Source organism: Mercenaria mercenaria, chromosome 1 (assembly GCF_021730395.1).
Source record: "Mercenaria mercenaria strain notata chromosome 1, MADL_Memer_1, whole genome shotgun sequence".
Taxonomy (NCBI): Eukaryota; Metazoa; Mollusca; class Bivalvia; order Venerida; family Veneridae; genus Mercenaria; species Mercenaria mercenaria.
In genome coordinates this window covers 87,738,545-87,755,745 of record NC_069361.1, presented here as the reverse complement: position 1 = coordinate 87,755,745, position 17,201 = coordinate 87,738,545, and the positions used below count along the sequence as shown (strand labels likewise).

General features: G+C 35.5%; 1 protein-coding gene across 6 annotated transcripts in view; it reads right to left on the bottom strand.

Annotated features, from left to right (window-relative positions):
- Positions 1–14,516, bottom strand: part of LOC123531449 (uncharacterized) — a 107,208-nt gene extending 92,692 nt beyond the window's left edge. For 2 of the 6 annotated variants that reach the window (XM_045312425.2, XM_045312452.2), the window contains exon 1: positions 14,099–14,515. The gene's annotated coding sequence lies outside the window, so the exon portion shown is untranslated. Of the gene's footprint in view, positions 1–14,098 lie in introns of all 6 variants that reach the window. The other 4 variants (XM_045312460.2, XM_053553365.1, XM_045312433.2 and 1 more) reach the window with 3 other exon arrangements.
- Between the last annotated feature and the right edge of the window lie 2,685 nt (positions 14,517–17,201).

Below are 17,201 nucleotides of genomic sequence, written 5' to 3'. Positions count from 1 at the left end.
GCAGACGATAATTTAAATAAAATTTAAAAAAAAAAAAAAAAAGGTCACGTGTTTACTATACTTCCGTATTGGCCATTCAGCACGAGCACGTTGAACGAACAAGTCGTATTCTGCAAACTAGCTAAAGAAATGCCACGTGGCAGAGGTGCTAAGCGTAGGGTGGAGACAAGGGCCCAGGCCCAGGGTCGAGAGAAACGCCGCAGACCGGCGCCAGATGATGGCACAGAGGAAGACAGAGGTAATGTTATTGATTTCCAACAAATTATTCGCGAGTCTCAAGTGTCGGCAGACATTCAGAATAGATAGTCTGGAAATGCTGTTCCTGAATGTAGTACTCGGGCGAATGTGCCCGGTGAGAATTTTGCTTCAAATTGCGGTACTTCGGACCGCGAAAGGCCTATTGCAAACCAAGGAATTGAGACTCCATTACTCATTGACGAAGCTTCGTTCGCCTCGAGTTCAATGATGCAAAATATTAATATAACACGTTTACCCCAGGACGATATCACTTTGCATGTTCCCTCAAGTCTAAAACAGAAAATATGTAGGGGTGAATACGTAAATTTAGCATTACTTTTGAAGGGTGCGGTGGAACTTGCGGAATTCACTTCCGGTAGCACTTTAAAACTTTCAAACATCGGTACGATAGAATGTCGTCCGAACGAGTGTAAAGACGACATTGGTTCAATCGATATACCTCTCGGTTCATCCTGACAAAATTCATGAACTATTACACTATTCCTTCATCATTCGTGAATGCGCGTCTCGGCATGGGGGCAAGTTTTGGAAGATTTATGACCAGCAGTTTTGCTTACGTCAGGCCGTTATGCCCTCTTCATGGGCTATTATCAATCAGGACCTCTGGATTAGATGCTTGCCTTTTAGAAGCGAAGTTACCATGAACCTAGCGCCAGCAGCGCAAAAACCTGCAAATGTTTGTGTAGCGTTCAATAAAGGCTCTTGCAACTGGCAGAACTGTAAGTTTAGGCATGTGTGTTACCACTGTGGGCGCTCTCACCCGATTTTGAATTGCTATACAGGCTCGAAGCCTCAAACCGCGCAAAATGTATTATTGCAGGAGAAGTTAGGCGACAAAACTTCACAAACCGGGCAATCTAGTTCCTTTCGGGCCTTTGGAACCGGGCGCGAGCGGGGTCGTGCACGCTTCCAACGAGGCACAAGCAAAAACTAAAGTTTTACCTGTAGAGCACGAAAACCAGCTAGCATTCTCTCCTGTAAATATCCATGCCCTGGAATCCTGGTTGAAATTATATAATCAGCCGATGCAGATATTCTCCTTAACGGTTTTAAGTTTGGGTTTAAAATAAATTATTCTGGTCCTCGCCAAGCACGTTGGTCAAAAAATCTTAAATCCATAAAAGTACTACATGAAGTTGCAAAAAAGAAAATTCAAAAAGAAATCAATGCGGGGCGTGTAGCTGGCCCTTTCACTACTTCACCGTTAGAAAACTTACAAATTTCGCCTATTGGCGTCGTGCCAAAGAAAACACCAGGTGAATACAGGTTAATTCATCACCTGTCATATAGGCATTGTACCTAATTTAAAGAATATTTAAAAAATGGAATAAAAAAGTAAATATTGTCATATATGATGTCATTGCATGATACAACAACTTTTATTTTCAATGTTCTGTCATCAGTAATGGATAATGTTCAAAAGATGATCAACAACAGATAGTCCTACCTGTGTAAAGGAAAGGTAACTGTGTAACTAAATATTGGTTACTTAAGACAGTACTAGTTATCTCCCTTATCAATTTGCATATAAAGTGTCAGAATTGACCCTAAATTGACCTATGGTCTGTTTCATGTAGCAATCAAAGAAAACACTGATGTTCTTAAATATTTATTTAATTCTGTTTATATGAAATATAATGATTTATATAATGTTTTATGAAAATAGTACAGGTATGTTAATGAAAGTGATAAGTATGTGGTATTGCACTTTGTTGACAGTAAAAAATATGAATTATACAAAAATGGAACTTTTCATGAGATAAAGAACATAGCCACAATTGATTAAAAACATAAGATCATCAAAAATAAGCCAACCAATTTCTAGAAAAAGGCAATTTCATAGTAACAGAGAAAATCAAAAAGTACTGGAAAAGAGGTCACATGTTGCCTTATAGTACTACTTCTTACTGTTTGAATAATGCCAGTTCAAATCAAAATACAACATTTTTGGAAACTTTAATGAAAGTTTTATGGAGGCTGCTGAAGACCAGTAGCCTGTAATGTGATATAAAATCTGAAATACAAAACGTTTGACTAGTACAGTGGTTATCGTATCTTAATGTTCTAATATTTTTTTTTTTTTAATGCTTACTAAATAGTTTATTCACAATGATATTTATGCTCATTTATGTTATATGTCATTAAATATCTTAATTATTTGTTGTATTTTTAAGTATTTGTAGAACGCCATTGAATATGTTTTCCGTAAAAATAGGCGTTTAATCAAATAAAACAGTTTCAGTTTCAGGGTTACATCACTGTAGTGTTTCTAAAGTAACCATGCCACTATCCAAGTTGACAGGGAACTTCAGGAAATTAACCTGCAAAGTTTCGTGAAGACTAATCAATAATATATTGTCCAGACAAACAAATCAGGACAGGCACAGGCACAGGCACACCATTTGGACAACTAAGTCTTCATTTCCGCAAACTGGCACAACAAAAAGTAATGACAATTTAAAATACTGAAAACATACTCATGACAAGTACAAAAGGGCCAACATGTCTGAGTCATAGAACTTTCTGATCTTATGATGCTTAATGAGGTAACATGTTACACAAAATATTGCTATGGTAAGAAAAGGGCAATAATTATGAAAAAAGCCAAATGTAGTTATGGAGCTATAGATAGTGCATTTAATGTCAAATTATTACAGTTTGCAATTGTAAGATGTTTGTTACATTTTTCATTAACAAAGTGGAAGGTGCTTTAGGTATTTTTATAACAAAACATGTCTCCCACCTATGTATACCTTTAGCTGTGGCGGCTATTTTGTGCAGCAAAATGGAAAGTGTTGGTGATATGCAAAAAATACTTGGTACTGATCACTCCTGTGAAGTTTCATCAAAATCTGTTAAGTAGTTTTAACCTGTGAAAGCCGACAAGATTTTTCTATTTTTAGCTATGGCTGCAATTTAGTGCATCAAAACGAAACATGCAAGCGATATGCCAACACTATGCTTGGTACTGATCAGTCCTGTGAAATTTCATCAAAATCTGGCCAGCAGCTTGTCCTCTTTAAGCCAGACAGGCTTAATGCGGATAGACGAGAAGGCATAAACAATACCTCTCCCCACCTTTAGATGAGACATTATTCCGAGAGAAAACCTTACATACAACACTTTACAAAATCAGGATGCTAAAAAATGGATGTGCAATACCTCTACCTATTCTTCAGTGAAATGAAAAAGGACAAGTACAAAAACACAAGTAATATGGAGGAGTTATGGGCCATGACACGTACGATAAACAAATGTTTTAAGACTGAAGAAAATGTATTGATTAGTTAAAAAATTTACATAAGTGTTTTAGTTCAATATAAACTTTGTCATACTAAAATAATATTGCAGTTATAATGACCAATCACTTTTTAGATTTATGAAAGAAAAAAAAAACAATTTATGCCAACCTTAAACTTACAACTTTAAAAGCGAAAATTATCAATCATTTTATTGTGGTATTGCATGAAAATAAATTTTGTCACCATACAAATAATTAATGATTTTAATAATACTGATCACTATGGTCTTATGTTTGATTTGTGAACATACTGTGCTATAAACTGAGACAAAACAGTACTGATACACTACAAGACACAGTATTTTGAAAATTATAACAGTGTAATGTTTACATATTCTCAAAGTTTCTGAATCACATTTACATGCACGGCTGAACAGGACTTGCTGCTCTCTACATGCGTGTCCTACAATAACAGCAAATATGTAACAAAGTTGATTCAGAAGGCTCCTCTATACTAAACTGTGCAAGCTGCAGACACTGATCTTGAACAATAGCTGAACGGTGACACTGAAGATTTCACAGGTATATATCTGAAGAAAGAAATGCATATTGTAGTTACTCTGTATTCGAGGTGTCTGCAGCTCTTTAATATTCAAAATATGTATATTTCTGAGTATAAGGTAGAATAAAAGTGTTACTAGATTAATAAAACTTCAACATATCTTATGTATAAGACCCATTTTAGTACAATATATGAAGAGGCCAATAGTGACCCTAAGTCACTCACTTGACCTTACTATTTGACCTAAAATATATGTATGACACTTTTTATTTTGGAATATTATGATGGCAGGCTATATTTTATTCTATATCTTAAATACTTTGAAAAAAACACACCTTTTACTTGACATTTCATAATTTATATCTTACATTCACCTTTTTAAGCTTATAACAATAGAATTGTGTTTACCTTTTTGATTAATTTCAGGAGAAAAATGTAAGATATTTGGAAAGTTACATTCATAAGTCTGTAATTATTTGGTACTGTATAATTTCTTTTTGTTTTGGTACTGTATAATTTCTTTTTGTAAGTGTAAAGTTTATATATCATACTTGACCCTTGGTCTCATGTGAAATAAACTTTACACAAGCCTCTAGAAGTGATATATACCAAATCAATAACTGAATTACATTGTAACTCTTTGAATATTGTAAACAATTACCTGAAGGTATCAATATCTGTGTTTAATTAAGTCATACAGATCAACACTGGCATTCTCATCATATGAATCCACAGAACATTTTACACTGAAATAAAGAAACAGCTTCCTACATATTTTGTAATTCAGTTACTGAAATTTACAGATTTTACATTAAATTAGGACTCTAATCCATTGAAAACATCAAGTGACAGAAATCAAAAAAACATTGCATTAAAAAGATATTTAAACAAAATGGTTAATGCTATAGTGTATTTAAAAGCTTTGAAACACGGTTAGTGGCTGACAATAGAAGTTCTTTTATCTCTGTATCATATGAAAGGCTAAGAGATAAGAAGTCTGAATAGATATCTTTACCTAAGTCAAAATTTCTCGATTCAAAATGGTTGGCTGTACCATCCTTCATGAAACTTCATAAAATCATTTTAATGACATTTACAATGTGTATCTGTTAAATGTTTAGGGGAATATAATTTTAATAACTGGCATTTTATTACCCTTGACATGTTCAACTTGTTAAAGAGTATCATTTGTACATCATTGTACCATCAGACCATCTTTCACTTCTGTCAGCCTTACTAGACATGTTGGACCCTCTGAAATATATAAATGATAAAATCTGTGAACAGTTAACAATCATCATGTAAAAACCATAACACCATCTTTATAAAATCACCTTAACACCTTGATCTTAAAAAATATTATTATTTCAAATTATTATTGTCCATTAACATATAATGTATCCCATCCATAATCATTACATGACTCCTTATATAATTCACCAGTTCATAGTTTGGAATGGCTTCCAGTCTAAATCCAGAAGTTGAAGAAAAACAAATTATGAAAGTTTATTTATGGTGTCATTTAAAGAATGACCTGCCTGTTAATTGTCAACTGTTTGCTCTTTTTAATATTGATAGGCAATTGCATTTTATCAAATGTTGTCTAATATATATATATATTAACTGTCAATAGTTTACATGACGAAGTGTTAATTAGATGTCACTGACTTGTTTACTCTCAACATCATAAAGAGAGATAAAACTAGATCTACATGTAAATTGTAAAACATTGTATGAGATACCCTTCCATCCTGTATAAATTGCCTTTTAAAAAGAAATTACATAGAAGCATTATCCCACTGTTTTGACTGCCCCTGCTCTATTTAACTTTTCAAGCTTCTGCTGCCACTTTAATGTGTCATCTGTTCGCTTGTACTTCTTTCTGAAATGAGGTAATTATAATATAATTTTCAAAAACTTATAATAAATATATTATATTATTCTTTTCCTACAATTTGCAACAGTTTATTTTGAAAATTCATTGTATCTCAATTACATTCTGTTCTGACTACAGCTAAAATACATAGAACAAACTATAAGCTAATATAAGGTCAAAGGTCACTCTAAAAGGAAAAATCGGTAAACTTAGGCCCAGTTAATAACAGATGCTTTAAATAAGCTGTCACTTCACACATTAATTTGCCATAGGATTATGTATCTACAAACAAAAAACAAGAAAAAACAAATTAATAGAAAGAACATTTTTGGGCAATTTAAAAAGCGACAATGAAAGTGAAAGTAGAAAGTCAATATATTCTTATCGACTTTTCTTTCATAATTTCCATTTAAAGCGTAACAGTTTACTTTCATACTGTATTGAATAATCCATAAACATTATACTTACCGTTTAAATGCATGAAAAATCCTCATGGTACCCGTAAACTTATAATTTGTTGATAACCTCTCAGTTTTCGGCCGTTTTCACGTGAAAATACGAAACCGGTGTTGACATAAATGTTCTACTTCCGGCGGTATTCGATTGCGTAAATCGGCTCTAGTACTATGCCTATGTCATACCCTGATGGTCGGTCTATTAACGAGTTCATTGACCCAAATTTATGTTCTGTTAAATATACCGAATTTGACGAGGCTGTTAAAATGATCCAAAGCCTTGGAAAAAATTGTTTGTTGTTTAAAATGGACATCAGGAACACCTTCCATTTATTACCCATTCATCCAACAGATTACGAACTTTTAGGGTTTATGCTTGAAAACAAAATATATTATGATAAATCCTTACCATTTGGTTGTAGTATCTCTCCAAGTCTTTTTGAAAAATTTTCAATTTTTTTAGAGTATTGCGTTAAAAGCAAAATGAAATCAGGCCGCCTCCTACACTATTTAGATGATTTCCTAGGCGGCCAGAAAGATTACTTTTCATGTGAGGCTTTGATGCGAATATTTCAATTTGTTATGCAGGAGTTAGGCGTGCCTTTGGCAGATGAAAAAACAGAAGGCCCGACACAGGTTATTGTGTTTTTGGGTTTAGAACTGGACTCAATTAAAATGGAAGTTCGTATACCATTAACAAAAATTCATGAAGTCATCCAGAAAATTCAATACACATTATCTAAAAAGTCAGTTACCTTGAAAGAAATGCAGTCCCTAATCGGGTCGTTGAATTTTTGCTGTCGGGCAATTACGATTGGCAGGCCATTTTGCAGAAAGTTGATTAACTCCATATGGGGTGTGAAACGCGCATATCATTATGTCCGTGTCAATAAGGAGATAAAAACAGACTTGAAGTTATGGCTACATTTCTTTAAAAGATTTAATGGTATGTCAGTGTTTCATGATCAATTCTGGGTTTCCAATGATGACGAACAATTTAACGCGGATAGTGCAGGTGGTGTTGGCTGCGGCATTTGGTTCAAAGGTCACTGGTGTCAGGCTCGGTGGCCCACAGATTGGAAAGAAAACGGTTTTACAAAAGACATAACGTTTTTGGAATTGTTCCCTATCGTAGCGGCTTTATGCATTTTTGGCAATCAATTAAAAAACAAGAAAATACGATTTAATTGCGACAACAAAGCAGTCGTACATATTTTAAACAGTAAAACTGCTAAAACCTCTTCAGTACTGACTTTACTTAGAATACTGACAGTTTTGTGCCTTCGTTTCAACTGTTTGATTAAGGTGTCGCATATTCCGGGCAAAAAGAATGAAATAAGTGATGCATTGTCTCGATTTCAGCTGTCCCGGTTCAAAGTGTTGGCTCCAGACACAGACCCGAACCTGACACCAGTACCCAACATGCTTTGGAACATCTTCAAAGTAGATGTAAAAAGTTGGTTTTTGCAGGATTAGCGAGAAATACTGCGTTGACTTATAAAACAGCTTTAAATAGGTTTCATTCGTTTAGAGTAACCTATAGCTTGCCGAATTTATGGCCAGCTCCGTTAAGTCATGTATCACTGTTTATCACATATTGCTTTGAAAAATCTTACTCAGCAAAAACTATCTCTACGTATGTTGCCGGTTTAGCTTTTTTCCACAAAATTAACAATTGGGAAGATTCTACACAATGTTTTATTGTTAAAAAACTTTTAGAAGGCTGTCACAGATCACGCCCTTCAACCAATAATAGAGCACCTATTACTCTTAACATGTTAGAGGAAATGTGTAGACTATTACCTACTATTTGTTATAATGGTTACGAGTCCAAGCTTTTCCAGGCCATGTTCTGTTTAGCCTTTTTCGGATTATTTCGCGTTGGTGAAATGGTTGTATCACGAGCACAATGTAATACAATTCAGTTTAAAGACATTGTTTTCAAAGATAATAATTCGGTTCAGATCACAATGCATTCATTTAAAACAAACCAATGTCATATCCCGGTTACAATCAGGATACCGTGCGAAAACAACAAGCTAGTTTGTCCCGTCTGTTCATTACGAAACTATTTGAAGGCAAGACAGAGTCTGGAAGGCCCACTATTTGTTCACAAAAATGGTGATCACGCTACTCGATACCAGTTTTCGGCTATATTACGCAAGTGCATGTCTCATTCCAGGTTTAGGGCTAATCATTTTCAAACTCACAGTTTTCGTATTGGCAGGGCTTCTGACTTAGCTAGTAGGGGAATTCCGGGATCCGCCATTATGAAATTAGGTAGATGGCGGTCTTCTTCATATAAGTCATACATTCGGTTCTAACAAGGCATATATGTCCAGTAATAACGTCACTCTTTAATGGCTCTTTCAGATATCTGGGTAGTCGGGGACTCTATCCCTTACTGGGCCGGGTCAAGAGCCAGTGACAGAGACATGGTCAATTTGAACTTACCAAAATTTGTCAATCGCTTGGTGGTGCAAGAGAGGGATGGGATATGCAGGACCTTATGCACGCCATGCAGCTGCCGGCTCTGTTTCGGAATTCCCCTAAGGTAATTGTCATACACGTGGGGGGGGAAATGACATGACCAAACATTCTGTAAAGTTCTTACTCAAACTTATAAAGGACTCTTTTGAATACATAAGACAAGCCTTTCCTGAGACCCGAATACTGTGGACAGACATTTTACCACGGCTTCAATGGGGAGTCCCGAACAATAAATTTAGGAGCATACAAACGAAACGTAAACGGATCAATCAGTTCGGGCGCAGTTCGGCGGATGAAGTCCTTAAAATAGACATCGATGAGCAGACACCGGGTTTCTTTCGTGTCGATGGTGTTCATCTTTCGGACGTTGGTCTGGAATTTTACTTGGATTCTTTAAGAGAGTGCCTTTTAAAACTTGTATTATAAGAATTTTGGGGAAAATAAAAAGAAATTTGAGTCGTTTCTTTTTTATTTCGTGGCGGAAAATTCTTACATCTGGGTGCGACTGAGGACATGCCATACTGAGCTGTTAATAATGTCAAATACTAAATTCTTTTGCATACTCATGGGTCCCTGACCAGCCGCCGCCATTCAACGGGGTTGGTGACACTCATGGGTTCAAAAATTCAATTTTTCTGGTTCGTTTTTTCGAGCATATAAGAATTGGCCAGAGAGCGAAAAGGGCTAGGCGTTCTTATAGTTGCTCAACCATTTACATAGGTTATATTTTTTACATTTATGGTTATTAGGTTTATGTTGCGCTAATGGTGTTACCTTGGTACTAACAGTTACCTGGTTCGTTTGTGGTACATGGAAGTACCTGGTTTTGGTATGGTACCAAAGGGGTACCTGGTTCATATATGGTACATGGTGTACCTGGTTATTGTATGGTATCAAAGGGATACCTGGCTCTTGTATGGTACCAAAGGGGTACCTGGTTCTTGTATGGTACCAAAGGGGTACCTGGTCCATATATGGTACATGACAGTACCTGGTTCTTGCATGGTACCAAAGGGGGTGCCTGGTTCTACCTGGTTAATCGTACCAAGGGTTACGGGGATAGTTTATGGCATAATGCTTGTGCCATAGTTTTAGCGCAACAAGGTTCAAATTCTTTTAGGCATGCCCTGGTCGCTCCCTTTGTGAGGATTTTCAACTTCATTCGCCATTTAACGTTTGAAGTTTGATGCTACTATGACCGTCTTTAAATCCACACTTACCCGAAACGAAAAATAAATGGTATTATATAGTCAGAAGTGTTCTTGCTTTCTTTTAACAAAAGGTTTAAGTTATGTGATGGTACGTCAGTCCAGGAATTTGGTCCTAGAATAATGCAAAATATGTCAAAATCGAATGCAAAATAGTCATAATCGCATCCCAATGGTTTACAAGATGAAAGAACACTAAACTAAGATCTTTGATGTCCCATTTTCAATAAATGTAGGAATTTTTTTCAATAAATCATTAAAGAATATGTGTCACTTGTGAGAATCACTGTTTCTTAAGACTAATTTAGTAATGATTTATCGCACAAATTGGCAACATTATTGAAATTGAGACGGTACAGGTCTCAGTTCTTTGTGACTGTCCTTTGTCACATAAAACAATTGGATGGTATAATGACTGTTTTCTATTTGATATTGCCATATTTGTACAACTGTTATCGTTTTATAGTTATTTTTAGCTATATACAGCCAGATTGTGCTATATAGCTACTTTGTGACTTTTCTGGAACCTGCTGAATGGCTGTTTAGTCAGGGGGCAGGACGTATGGTGGTATGCTGTAAGGATTAAGTGAGCAAAATGTATCGCTGTAACAAAACAAGAGCTGTCTGTTGACAGCGTGCTCGACTATTCGAAGCATTGACAGAAGTATAGGGTCAAAATATTACCAGAGATTTTCAGACGAAAGAAAAGGAACAGATAAGACAAACAATATACCTGCATTTGTGGAACTGGATAAGTCTTGCACTATATGGCAATGTGTGACTATGTTGGTAAGCAAGTGTTCAAAGTTTCAAAGTCATATATCAAACAGTTAATAGACAAAATATCAAATGGTATGCGAAACCTAACTAATTTCTATGTCCAAATAAGGGTCATAACTGAGCTAAAGTCCTTGTCCTAGGTAAGTAGACTATGAAGGTAAACAAGTGGTCAAAGTTTCAAAGCCATATGACAAAACAGGTTAGGCAAAATACAGACTGGTACTGATTTCAAAGTCCAAAAAGGGCCATAATTTAGCCAAATTAGTTGATAGAGTTATGTACTCTTGCCTACAGATCGGAATCATGATGATAACAAGTGTTAAAAGTTTCAAAGCCACATGTCAAATAGCTTTGACAAAACGTTGACTTGTATGAAACTGAACCAATTTCCAAGTCAAAAAAGGGCCATAATTCAGCCAAAATAGTTGACAGAGTTATGTACTCTTGCCTACAGATGGAAATCATGATGATAAACAAGTGTACAAAGTTTCAAAGCCATATGTCAAATAATTTTGACAAAATATGGATTTGTACGAAAACTGAACAAATTTCCAAGTCAAAAAAGGGCCATCAAAATAGTTGACAGAGTTATGTACTCTTGCCTACAAATACAAATCATGATGATAAACAATTGTTCAAACTTTCAAAGCCATATGTCAAATAGCTTTTACAAAACATGGACTTGTACAAAAATTGTACCAATTTCCAAGTCCAAAAACGGCCATAATTCGGCCAAAATAGTTGACAGAGTTATGTACTCTTGCCTACAGATGGAAATCATGATAATAAACAAGTGTTCAAAGTTTCAAAGCCATATGTCAAATAATTTTGACAAAACATGGACTTGTACGGAAACTGAACGAATTTCCAAGTCAAAAACAGGCCATAATTCAGCTAAAATAGTTGACAGAGTTATGTACTCTTGCCTAAAAATATAAATCATGATGATAAACAATTGTTCAAACTTTCAAAGCCATATGTCAATTTGTTTTGACAAAAAATAGACTTGTACAAAAATTGTACCAATTTCCAAGTCCAAAAAGGGCCATAATTCAGCCAAAATAGTTGACAGAGTTATGTATTCTTGCCTACAGATAGAGACTGTTATATTAAACAAGTGATAAAAGGTTCAAAGCCATATGTCAAACACTTTACACAAAATGTGAACTGGTACGAAAAACTTAACCAAGCTTTCTAAGTTAAAAGGGGCCATAACTCAGCCAAAATTCTTGATGGAGTTATGTACTCTTGCCTAAAACTGGACATGATGATGGTAAACAAGTGTTGAAAGTTTCAAAGCTTTATCTCAAAGACTTTGTCAAAAAGTGGACTGGTACAAAAAACCTAACCAAGGTGTGACGGCAACGCCGACACTGTGGTGAGTAGGATAGCTCTACTTATTTTTCAAGTAGTCGAGCTAAAAATGGCGGAAATCTAAACAGAAAATACACATGGCAGAAATATGTTTGACTGGTAAGTGGGTTTCTGCTTTACATTTCACGAAATAAATATGCCAGTGCTGTGACACAAAGCCTATTCTTTAGCTACATTGTCTTTTAAAAGTAAGATGTCAGCGATATGTACATGGAATCTTGTCATATCGCTGACATCTTAATGGATCACCTTGGTGACAGGGTATTGTACAAAATCGACAATCCGCAACGACCAAGGTTGGTGTATTTTCACGCCCCGCCGACTCTGATTATAGGGGATACATTGATTAATGAAAGTTAATCGTATTTTAAAATTTTGGCACTAACCACAGTCTTTACATTTTGCAGTCTTTTTAATCATCCACAGTAACATTAAAACAATTCCACATGGGGTCCTTAGGTTTTATGGTTATATGATAGAAATGAAAATGTGATCTAAACTGATTTTCATGAGTAAAATGGCCAGATTTAAGTTGTTCACACTTCTAAGTTCTAACTTTAATCCCCTAATCTTGCTCAATATTATAATTGCTCAATCATTATCATAATAATGTCTATTCAATAGATTTTTATAGATATTATAGCACTAGGCATGCAGGTGTCACTGCTATCACTATATCTGGTTGTTAGTCAACTAAAGGGTTGAACTATGTATTGAAGTTTGAACTGAAATATCATATTGCCAAGTATTGACCACTATTGCCCAGTAAAACCCGGGTTTTCCCAGTATTACCCACTGGGCTGGGCAATTATGCTTAAAACCCGGGTTTTTGCCAACCCTGACCACTGTTACAGTGTTTAAACACAGTAAACTGTAAATAGGGTTGAAAACTCAAAAATAAACGAGTATGTTCAACAGCAACTGAGCAGTCCAAGAAGTCGCAAGATTGCACCATTTACTCTAGATACATGCATTTTTTTTCTCGGAGCCTCTCAGTACCCCGTTGATAGGAGGGGGATACCCCCTCCCAAACCCACTCCCTCCGCCACCCCAATGCTCAAATCGTCCCTATGCCCCTGTAAATATGACACTTTTCTGCATGTTATATGTGTCCGTTCATGTAGTTGTGCCTATTTACCAAAATTGATGGTTCTACTTCAACTACCCACATTAACATTTGTGCCACAGCACTGGCATATTTACTTCGTGAATTGTGAAGCAAAAACCTACTTACCAGTCAAAAATATCTCTGCCATGTGTATTTTCTGTTTAAATTTTCCGCCATTTTCGTTACAGTGATACATTTCGCTCATTTAATCCTTACAGCATACCACCATACGTCCTCCCCCGTTTAAACATGGCAGTCGCATAACCACAATCGTTTATGACTAATTAATGCAACTGTCAAATTTGGTCAATTTTTACAAACTTATTTCTCAGAAATGAACGACAACATGTAAACAAAGTACTCAGGAACTTAAAGATATATGCAATGGGTGTTGTTGGCATGTGAACATTTGGCCATATCTTCTTTGGTTGAAAAATGAGGGTGAAATGAAGGTGGCCGTGAAATACAGCACTAATGATTTGTTCACCTTCAATTAATCAATATATAGTAAATGGATGCTGGATTTATTTTAGGTCTTCGACTGTTTATTTGTGTTTTTAACATATATATAGCATTATTATTGACCAAACAAATGTGCCGAATGCCTATGTCCAAAACTGCTCCATCCAGAACTTTGGTTCGAAAAAAAAACGAGCACCTGCTTTTATAAAGATATAAAAACAATCATGTAATCATCATTCAACACGTTTCTATGTTTCGGTCTTATGTTAATTTGCTTAACTTACGCTAGTACTAACTGGCAGTAACTGCATTTTCATTTTTTACCAAATTACGGAAAAGTTGTTTTCATCCGCCATTTTGTTTCCATGTTAATTCGTGCAACAATATTTCGTACCCATGTGTTTCGTACCTTATTCGTGAGGTAAGAGACCACTAAGAGAAAAGTGATTAAAAAAGAAAAAAAAAAAAAAAAAAGAAAAGATAGAATTACCTAGGCCATTAGGTACAGAATCCAGGAATACTGGTTAGGTTAACTACCCGCCGTTACATGACTGAAATACTGTTGAAAAACGGCGTTAAACCCAAAACAAACAAACAAATTTATATAAAATTCGACAATTTTGGTCGTATCCAGCTGTAAACTATCATGTTTCCGTGAATCCCCATGAATTCAGGTCTTTACACTTCCGGGTCATTGCACCCTGAGTCCAAACTCCTCCCAAACACGAGACTTTATACTCCGCCTGCCAAAAGGGAGGAGTAATGTCCACGGTTTTATATTATTTTTATAACTTTTTTTCATATCTCATAACTATTTTACTCAGAACTGTAAATCTAAAAACCTTATTTTAAAAAGTTTAACAAGCTCGAATGATAAAAAATTACATGCTTAAAGGCAAAGAGCTATAGTTCTTTGTTAAAGGTAATCGTCAGGGGCGTAGCTGAGAATTTTGAAGTTGTAGGCCTGCTGAGAAGATTTCGCTAGGGGCATGCTCCCCCGTATCTATTTTCAAATGGCGCAGTCTAGCGCATTTCGGATTAAAATTTCTCTGATTTATTTTCGACTTGATGTTAAGTAGCGAATTACTGTATGTATGACAAGTTTGGCGCTCAGCCTCTGAATTTTCAAATGGACTATTCGTTCGCATGACCCTAACGTGACAAGCATTGACAACGACGTATACTTTTAGTGTACTGATAACTGTTTCTAAATTATCAATTGGAAACTTTCATTATCATTATGCTACTGCTTGCTTCTGAATCTGAATAACGTGTTTTTGCAACAAGCCTGAGTCCGGAAGCATGACGAATTGAGACGCCAGGGTGGGGTAGGTACGGGAGGGCTGTGATTAATTTTGAAATCTTAGAAGTAGAATGGTGCATTTTAGGCTATTTAAGATATATTGAACAAAACTATTTGTGATTTATGTTGCAAATCTGGTTGAAAAGTACACGGCGTCCACGAAATTTCTTGAAAATATAGAACTGTTTGTCTGAAGAAAACAGTAGCTAACTTAGCGCATAAAAAGCATGGCACGTGGTGGCAGTTATGTAGTGGAGAGGGGGTTCTGGAAAATTTGAATTCAAACAAGTAAAATAATGCATTTAATTAAGCTAGGAAATGTAAAGAAGACTTCACATAGTTTTGTAAGTTGTGTGCACAACAATCTCACAAGTGTAGAATTTCGAAAACAAAAACCACAACCATTCAACATTGTCAGAAAATTTTGAAATTTGAAAAAAAAAATACCGACTTAAGTTATAACTTAAGTTATCTGTTACACGCGTCTGTTCCGTTCAATGTTTTTCGTCACTGTCACACACTAATTCTAAAGAAGTCAAACGAATTGTAACAGAAATTCTTTTCCTTTTTCAATTTATATGGATATCTTTTGAATTCATCATTAGGGGGTCGAGTCACGGCCGACTATGTCTGCTGTGAGATTTTTACCCAATTTAGAAACGCAAGCCGGAATGTCTTCTTTTGACCGACACAGGCCAAGGAATAAAATTTGCAGATGAATTTTTACATTGGTATGGCGGCATTTAATAGACATTATTTGCGAGCTGGCTTGGAGAAACGTTCCTACGAACCGCTGTAAATCCGGGCTTGATGCAAGGGCCATTTTCGAGATGTTCCAGCGATCAAATATTATCCACACCTACGCGTGCAATACTTATTATGTGTATAAGCACGAAATGCTTATATTACTGCCTTAAATACTTGCGCGGTTGTTGTTTTAAGAATTGCTTAATTTTATGATATCTTTTACAGCATTATTCAGTTGTTGAGTTATATTATTTAGGTGGTAAAGCCTATAAATTAAGTCCCTCAGCTCACACCCTTTCTGGTTTTATTGCATTTTTACATAGTTCTATTAACTTTTTTCATTTTTGCTGGAAAAATGTAGGCCCGGGCCTATAGGGCCTACAGGGCGCTACGCCGATGATCGTTGATGTTTTAATGACAATTGATCGATAATAATTAAAGATACATTAACATCTTCTTAAAGACACCAGAATCAATTAAGTGTGATTTTTACACTCAAATACAGTGAAAGAAATTTAAAGGTTAACTGATTCTTTGATCATGAATGCAGTTAAAAATATCAAAAGAATAAAATGTCTTTGTACAATTTACTCATAATCAAAATAATTATCTGATTTTACCTATATAAACTAAGACTACCTTCGAATTTTGTCTTATTCTAAGATTTCATTTATAGCACACTGTATGTTATTCTGTACTGGATTACAATATAGAGATAACGCATGTGTTTTGTTTTCGTGTTATATTTTAACATCTGCAGAATCCAGAGGGATTGATTGGTGTCCGAGCCCGGCAGGCCGATTGAAATGAACATGCACTAACGATAACATTCTAGCATAAAACGTGTCAAAATCTGAAAAAATGAAAGCATTGATCATCAACGTCATTAAATGTGAGAATGTCAGTGTTATTTTATCACGCTGACGTCATTTCCTTTTGAATTATCCGTTATGGGACCATTGAACGTTTACGCTTTGCCACGGAACGTGCGTATATAAAAAGGTGTTTTAACAGCACGTGAGCGCGAGAATCTTTCTGTTAACACACGTTTACTCTCCATCCATGCACGGATATCCGGCATAAATACCGTTGCGTAGAAATACAACTAACACAGTCTATATTTCTTGTTTCTATATTATTTTATGTGAGAAATATCACAAGCCCATAAATTACACATAAAACAGTCCAACAGAAGTAATAACAATCAAAATAATTCCTATGTTGGTAAATCAAACACATCCTTTAAATACTGGCTATTGATTCTTATGGAAAATCATTGATGCGAACACCTTGGGGAACCAAGTTTAAAAAAAACTGACTACAATGTTATATTGAAT